A 7,873-nucleotide genomic window follows, 5' to 3' on the forward strand; every position below is an offset into this window, starting at 1 on the left:
GAAAAAAATATAATTAATAGACTTTAATAAAGAAATAAATTAAATTCATTTGTTGGCTGAAGTATTTTGGTATAAATAAAATAAAAATAAATAAATTGAAATAAAAATATTGAAAAAACAAAAAAACAGAGGATCATAATTCATTTGTTTAATTAAATTACATAATTATATAATTCATTGTTTTTATTGTATTTAGAAACTAGTGTGATACCCGTGCATTCGCACAGGTACTCGTCGTTTTCGCGTATTTGAATTGAGAAAAATAAAATATATTAGTAAAGACTAAATTTGGGTTAAAATGAAAAAAAATTATAAAAATATTAATGGTAAGAATCTAATGTTTCCATTTTAACTCATTATGAATTGTGCTTCAATTTCACTCAAATTTGTAGATAACTTCTCATGAAATCTTCTCTCTAAGCTTAAATCATCATATAATGGATCAAAACAACTTGAGGACAACACTAAATGAAGTTGCAGTCCAAGATTTCTTATGCATCCAAGAAATTTCTTATTGAAACAACCCATGACTTTTACACATCCATCTTTAAAGTCTTCTGTTATCATGCACTACATGTTATCATGCACTACAGTATCACTTTCCTTTATGCACAAGCAACATTTTTTTTAAGCAGAAGGACTACACAAAATGAACTCATTCTAGACAATATAATGAAAGAAGAACTATTTAACATGTTGAGAGTTTCGATCATCGTCTACGGATATGGACTATTGGTATTGAGTCCCACCATTCCTTCAACCTTCTATTCCCAGTTGCTGAAGAGTTGCTTGTCTTGAATGGCATGGTGAAACTTTGCACAATGAGACCCATTAGAAAGAATTTGAATGGTATTACTTCTAATAAGAATGCTAATTCCCCCAGTGCCACCATCACTGTCTTTGCATGCTGCCATACAAACAATAAATTGTGTTTAAAATTGTTTTAATTTTTACCAAGATATCTGAAACAACTGGATCGAAATCATCAAATGAAATCAATGAAGTCTCCATTGATTGTTTATTTATCCCAAGAGATGGGAAAGAAAAACATCGAGTAAAACCTATAGGGGAAAACAAACAAAAAGTCTTACGACCAAGAGAAAAGGGTAAGGGTGTCGATTACGCAAGGAGAAGAGATTTGTACTCCTCACGTCCGTTGTACTCGACGGGATCCGCTCTTGTTAGTCTAATCTATGGGTGTTATCTAAAAGTCTAAAGCTAAAGCGAAACACACGAAAAAGGAAGAAAGGAAAGAAACACGGGGAAAAGAAAGAAATATATACAAGATGTGCTCGTTCAGGCCCCGCGACCTAATGCCTACGTATCCCGTTTAAGGAATCAGAGCAGCCGTAGTTTGGCTCAAAAAGATTTGGTGTGTGTGCTTTAAAGTGAACAAAGAGAAGTACAAAAAGGTGAAATAAAAGCAAGTTAACCATTTAATCAATTAATTAAAAATTAATTAAATTAATTAACCAAAATTAAGAAAAATCAATTAGTAAACTAATCGATTTTAGTTAACAAGGATCAACTAATTAAATCATTATTTAATTAATTGATTAAAAGATTAAAGTGTGTAAAATAAAACCAAGCAAAAGGATTAAAAGCTAACTATAATATTTTTTTGAATTTTTTAATATGAAAATAAAATGGAACATACAACTATTAAAGAATTTAGAAACAATTAACAACAAAATAAAATGGGTTAAAAGTAATCATAAAGGTGCAAATAAGATGTGGGGATCTAGCAAAAGTCAAGGGGCGGATGGGCTGCCTTGTGCAGGCCCATCAATTAAATCCAGAATGATCATGAGAGGTGCGCTGAAAGTAAGGTAGTGTTAGGCAAGCACATGATTGGGCCAAGAATTCATAAGCCCAAGATCCACTACAACAACAAAAAAAACCTAATCACTAAAAAGGGAAAATCACGGTCGCTCACCCTCTCTTCTCCAATCCTCTCACGATTTCTCTCTGCTTCATGTTGTTCATCTCCATCGATTTTCTTCCTCATTTTTCTGTTGATGAACACTATTATTTATAGATGAAGAGGATTGAAATTTTGAGAGTGAAAAGAGTGGGAAAATTTGTTAACATTTTGAGAATTGGAGGAAGCTTTGCGTGGCAATCCGTGTGATTTTTCTTTTGAAGGATTTCAACCCTTGATTAAATTCAAATGTATGGTCAGGATTGAGCTGAGAGTTTTTCTTGAGTTTGTCATGAAAAATGTGTGAACTTTTGAATCAAATTTGAATTCAGTGTTATTTTGAAATGAAATTGGCTGGCTGGAAATCGTGAGCTTATTTGGAGTGGGGTCCTTTGCATTTGTCAACATTCATCCACCTATTTGATCATAATAAAAGAAACTAAAGGTAATAACAGTAATAAAAAGAAAATGGTTAGTCATAAAAGCAAACTAACATAAAAATAACGAAATGATTTTTATATTAAAGAATAGTTTTAAATTTTAATAATAACTCAAATTAAAAGGATATTTTAAATTTGAATTAAAATTAGAATTAATGCTAAAAATTGATATAAAATCATAAAATGACCATAAACTTGAAAAAGAAATGAGAAAATGGAACTCTGAACCTTGACTTGAAATTGGACTTGAAATGTTGACTCAGTTCGAACTTCTTCGTATCATCTCGTGAAGCTTGATATTCTCGGTTTAGTCCATGTCTAACAACAAAAGAGAAAAAAAGACGTATTTTTTGTAATTTTGATTAAGGGTTAGTAAACATAAAGCATAATCTGATAAAATGTAATGATGCGAATGAGATGGAATCGTAGGGTAAAAATCAGGGTGCAACAATATCTTACAAGAAATTATACCTTGTCAGCCTTTGAAATAAGTATAGACCATATCTTTAACATTGCTATGTTTGCTATCTCCATCATCTCATGAACTGCGTATAATCCATGTTGGGCTGAGACAATGTTATCCATTGTAGATTGATTAGAAGCCATATTAGATCTATTGGTTACTATCTCATTGCACTGCTTATTAAGCTTTTTCTTTCTTTTCTCAAGCATCTTTCTATCACCCATACCAAGAATGCTGCAACTCCCTTTCCAACCCATTATCTGCATTGCAAAACTCAATCATAAACAATGTAACACCATTTGATAGGTACATAATAGTGTAAGAAAATAAGAACTTACATATAGGTGATTATTAGGGATGCAACAAGAACAACAAGACTGTTTATTGGGTTTTCCCATGTGAATATTTCTTGTAACCAAGGGACCACATTTTTAAGTGGCTTTAGTAGTTCCACATTTATGAACCTGTTGCATGAACACTCCATTATGCAGCTGGCCAAATTGAGGATACTTTTCCGCAATACCTGGAAAATGCCAAAATAAATCAGGACGGTACCATTTCTTAATATGTAAAGAAAAAGTCTAACAGTAATCAATCATTAAAATAGATATCAAAACAAATTTTACGATATATAGTGGCAGAGAATAAACTACCCTATTCAAATGACAAAAGTAGTAAATAAAGAGGCAGGAATTAATTACTCGTGCAAAAGAATCGTATAACCTAATATATAAAAACCTAACAGTTCAAAATAATCGTTCAGCTATCATACATTCAAAAGAAAACCATGACAGCTCCATAATTCACATTCCTTACACGTTCAACTCTAAACCAACTTCAATGCCATTCACAACCAAAAGCATCCAGACCAGAAAATAGACTGAACGCTCATAATAATTGACAATTCAAAGACAAATCACCATACCGCATTCAAATTTAAGATAGTCCGCATACACCGCCAAAATAGTCCTTAATGCGGTAATGCAGAAGTCTGTGTTGGACCATCTCCTCCACTTCCGCCAGCGATCGTCGAATGTCTGAAATAAAAAGGTCGATATCCCACCAGCATTTCATTCATAATAGCTCCAAGTGACCACCTGTGAAATAAAGAACTGTCAATTTTCAAAACAAAATCCGTGCCCTGACAACGTTAAGGTCTTTTATCACCAAGTGGTATCAGCTATATAACGTCATAATTTTAATGCCAACAATCACACAGAGAACTCACAAATCACATTTCATCCCATACCTTTCTTCAATAGAACTTCTGGAGCAATATAATCTGGTGTACCAGCAGTAGAATCAACCTGCATCATTTATACATTCACACTTACAATAAACCAACAACATAAATCCAATTGATCATGAAGTGTCATGATTCACACGATGCCATAAATCCCACCCACAACACTAAAGCTAACATGCTGACATTTATCATTCCCAAAAAAATACTAACATTAGGCTTTTTATCATTCAGCAATGGCATTAATAATGTGCTCAAAACGAAACATCTTATAAAACAACGTCAATATGAGTATTTTGTTGAAAAAGGTCATCCTATATTTTTCTTGCCTTAACTGAATTGAAGTCATACCTGACAAAAGTCTTTCAGATTTCTTTGGGCAAGTGTAAAACAATACTTGGGAAGACTGGTAGAGAACTGCCACACAATATATGGCACTTTAGCTGATTAACCACAGATAAAAAAGAACATACAACATAATGTGAAACAACATAACCTGAATCACAAAATGTTGGGTTGACTATTCAATGTAGATAAGAGAATAGTTCGACTGTCAAATCTCATTTTATTTGAATACATTTGCAGTAAGCTAGAGATTTTAAAATATGGAGATCAAACGAAGACCATAAACTGCAATGGAATGGAAGTCAACGCACATGCTAACTATTTAAATAAAATCACCCTGGGAGTCAAACTGCAATAAGAATCTTTCAAAAATATAGTTCAAGAAGAACACATTGAACAAAAGCATACCCGTTGCTCCCATTTTATACAACTTGTTATAATAGAAAGAAGAACGCATTGAAAAAAGCTCCAACTTGTATACCAATCCAAAGTCCTTTTCCTCCCACTTGAACTCAAAATGCTAATGCAGTAACATAAACTCCTATGTGCTGCCATCCACAGCCTCTAGCAATCCCTGAATCAAAGAAAAGCAAGATACAATGCCAGTGAAAATGAGATGAAAGAAGCAACAAGAATAGAAAATGTTCATCATTTTATTAGCAGTTTGCCTCACGGTTACGACACTCATGTTGGGATGAGATGTGTTGACTTAACCCCCAAGACAGAAACAGAGAATTGCAATTGCAAGAGTAGTATTGAAAAATGCACCTATCTTATTGTTGGATGAAGCAAGTTTATCAATTGAATCCGAGTCAAGCCGAGTGATACAAGAAGTTCTAGACACACTAATAATTGGAAACAAAACCACTATTTTAATATCGTATAGAGCTGCAATGATGAGGCAGGTGGAGAATATTTTAGTGCTTAATCACGAGGCACGAAAGCAAACATTTACAGAATTGGTTTATAATTTTTCACTTTTCATTTTACTACAATTCTTAAAAAACCTCAACCACAAAATTACAACATAAACTGGTCAATTTTAAGAATATAGCCACATAACCAATCAAATGCAGGTCCTATTTTACATGTTAGTTCAAATTACCAAGAAAGATAATCACATCATATGCGTTGAGGGGAAATTAGTACTTACAGTAGCTACACGTCTTTCACTAAAACATTTGCATTTCTATAATGCCTTGTAAAGTTCACCTTTAGGTGCAAACTCTAAAATCAAATACACTCTTTTCTGCAATGAATTAATTTCACATAGAAAACGTTAATAGCAGGTCGCATCATTTAACTTTCTTCAACAATACACAGTTCAATTCTACAACAATGAAAGACTATGTATCTCTATGTATCATAAGTACTTTATTACCTGAGAATATATTTTACATGCTTTCCAACAGAGACATCTCTTATGGGAAGGTGTTCACAAGCTCCAACATATCGCACAAACCCGTGAGCATCATTAACACCAAACAAATAAAAAATTAAATCAAAAGACTTTAGGAAGGCCGCGAGATGAGGAGTGCGAATCGGTCGGAGTTGGAGAAACGGTTGTTGGCAGGGGGTTGTTTGAAAACTCAACCAACCAAAATCATTACTCAATTAATGAAAATTGAACAGAAAATTCAGCCAACCAAAAAATAGATAATGAGGACGGTCGGAGACAGTAGCTGCTGAAAGAAGTAGCAGTTCTACTAAAGCGTCTTCACATGTTTTCCAGGCGCTCCAATAGTTGCTAAAACCTTATATTCATCCATTTTCTTTATTGTCATGTATGCCAAATATCAGCATGCCTCGTTCTTGAAGGTTATAGAAAAGAAGGACACTGTCATGAAGAGAAGTTGAAGTTCATTCATCCATTGACAATATGCTATCCTGCAAGTCAAAAAAATTTAATTGAGATCAAGCTTTTGTATTGACATCGAGAACCCATTGAAAACAAAAAAACGTACATCAGTAAGATTTGAATCACAACCCCATGATTCATATTTGAAAAGCCTGGAAAATTGGGACTTTGAGCCACCTCAATCCCACGATTCCCTCAACTTCTGAGTCCACCTCCAATCCCTGATTTCTTGTTAACCTCAGTCCTCTCTCACTCCATATATCTCAGTCAAACTCCACTCCCTAAAAACTCTCTGCTTCCACAGATCGATTCAACAACATAACAACTATACAAAAAAACAGAACAAAAGTAAAGAAGAGGAGAAACTCAAAATCGAGTCTGTAGTATCAAAACCACCGTAAACCACTCACCGTTTAATCAAACCCGACCACTGTGAAGGGTCATGAGAAAGAAAAACCAATCACCGTGAGCATCACCCTTTCGGCCAAGATCGACGTAGCCGCAGACACCATACGTGAAGTCATCCACCGTTGACGAACCTCAAGCAACACCGCTTGAAAAAAATTGAAAAAAATCGATAGAAGAAGAAACAATTTTGTATGAAGATGTAGAGGAAGAAGAAACAAATCGATAGAAAGAGAGGTATCACGTTTTTGGAATTGGAATAGAAATCGTTCGGTAGAAAGAGAATAGGAGAAATCGTTTTTGGAATTGGAATAGATACGTGAAACAGAAGATTGAGAAAATAGAAGGTTAAGGGAGCTGATGTGGAAAATTAGGGTGAGAGTTGCTGATGTGGCATCATGTGGGATAGAAAAGAACATTAGTTTTCTTATATGATAGATAAAAAGTACAAAAGTCCAATCTTTGAATAATGAACCCGAAGTGAACATCAAATATATTTCTGGTTTTATACCGGAAGTGCATTTCTGGTATCAATTTTACCATAAAATGGGGTCAATCTCAAAAACGAATGAATTATGTGTGTGAAGGTGCGCACCGGAAATATATTTTCGGTTTTCAGGGACACTTTTGGAATTTCGCGTGATGCGCTAGAAAAATATGGGGTGGAATAAGAAATCCCCATTGATTAAAATGCTTTGATATATTTTCTTTTGTGCATCATTAATTTTTGGGCCCGTTTGTTTTGGCTTTTTTTAAAAATAATTTTTATAGTGTTACATAATTTTGTAAAGAATATTTATAAGAAAAATTTTCATAAAAATTTTAAATAAAAATTTAGTTTGAATAGTTATTCTTAAAGTATTATTTTAGGTATTTCATCTTTTTATTGAAACTTTGTTTCAATATTTTTGAAATACTACATTTTTACAAAATTTAAATTTTAGCTATGTTTTGATCTTCAATAATATTTGTTTATGTTATGTCAAAAATAATGTTTTTATTTAAAAAAAAAAGAATATAATTTTTTTTTTAATATTTTAAAAAACAGTTTTATAAAATTTAATTTATAAAATTTTAAAAATCCATTTTTTAAAAATTGAAACAAGCAGACCGTTTACGATAATTTTTTTTTTTATGGTATCACGGAAGATGACAAAATTAAATAAGATTAATTTTTTAAGTTTAAATTTAAGGAAAA

The 7,873-nt window shown here is 32.8% G+C and overlaps 1 long non-coding RNA gene across 1 annotated transcript; it reads right to left on the reverse strand.

Moving 5' to 3' along the window:
- Positions 1–2,550: 2,550 nt before the first annotated feature.
- On the reverse strand, positions 2,551–6,938 carry LOC131634143 (uncharacterized). Its single transcript, XR_009293492.1, has 9 exons — positions 6,681–6,938; positions 6,377–6,595; positions 5,794–6,249; positions 5,566–5,661; positions 4,419–4,986; positions 3,750–3,921; positions 3,163–3,347; positions 2,833–3,084; positions 2,551–2,679 (listed from the first exon to the last, which is right to left on the reverse strand). It is a non-coding gene; the product is annotated as an uncharacterized LOC131634143 (long non-coding RNA).
- Between the last annotated feature and the right edge of the window lie 935 nt (positions 6,939–7,873).

Source organism: Vicia villosa, unplaced genomic scaffold, assembly GCF_029867415.1.
Source record: "Vicia villosa cultivar HV-30 ecotype Madison, WI unplaced genomic scaffold, Vvil1.0 ctg.001238F_1_1, whole genome shotgun sequence".
Lineage (NCBI taxonomy): Eukaryota > Viridiplantae > Streptophyta > Magnoliopsida > Fabales > Fabaceae > Vicia > Vicia villosa.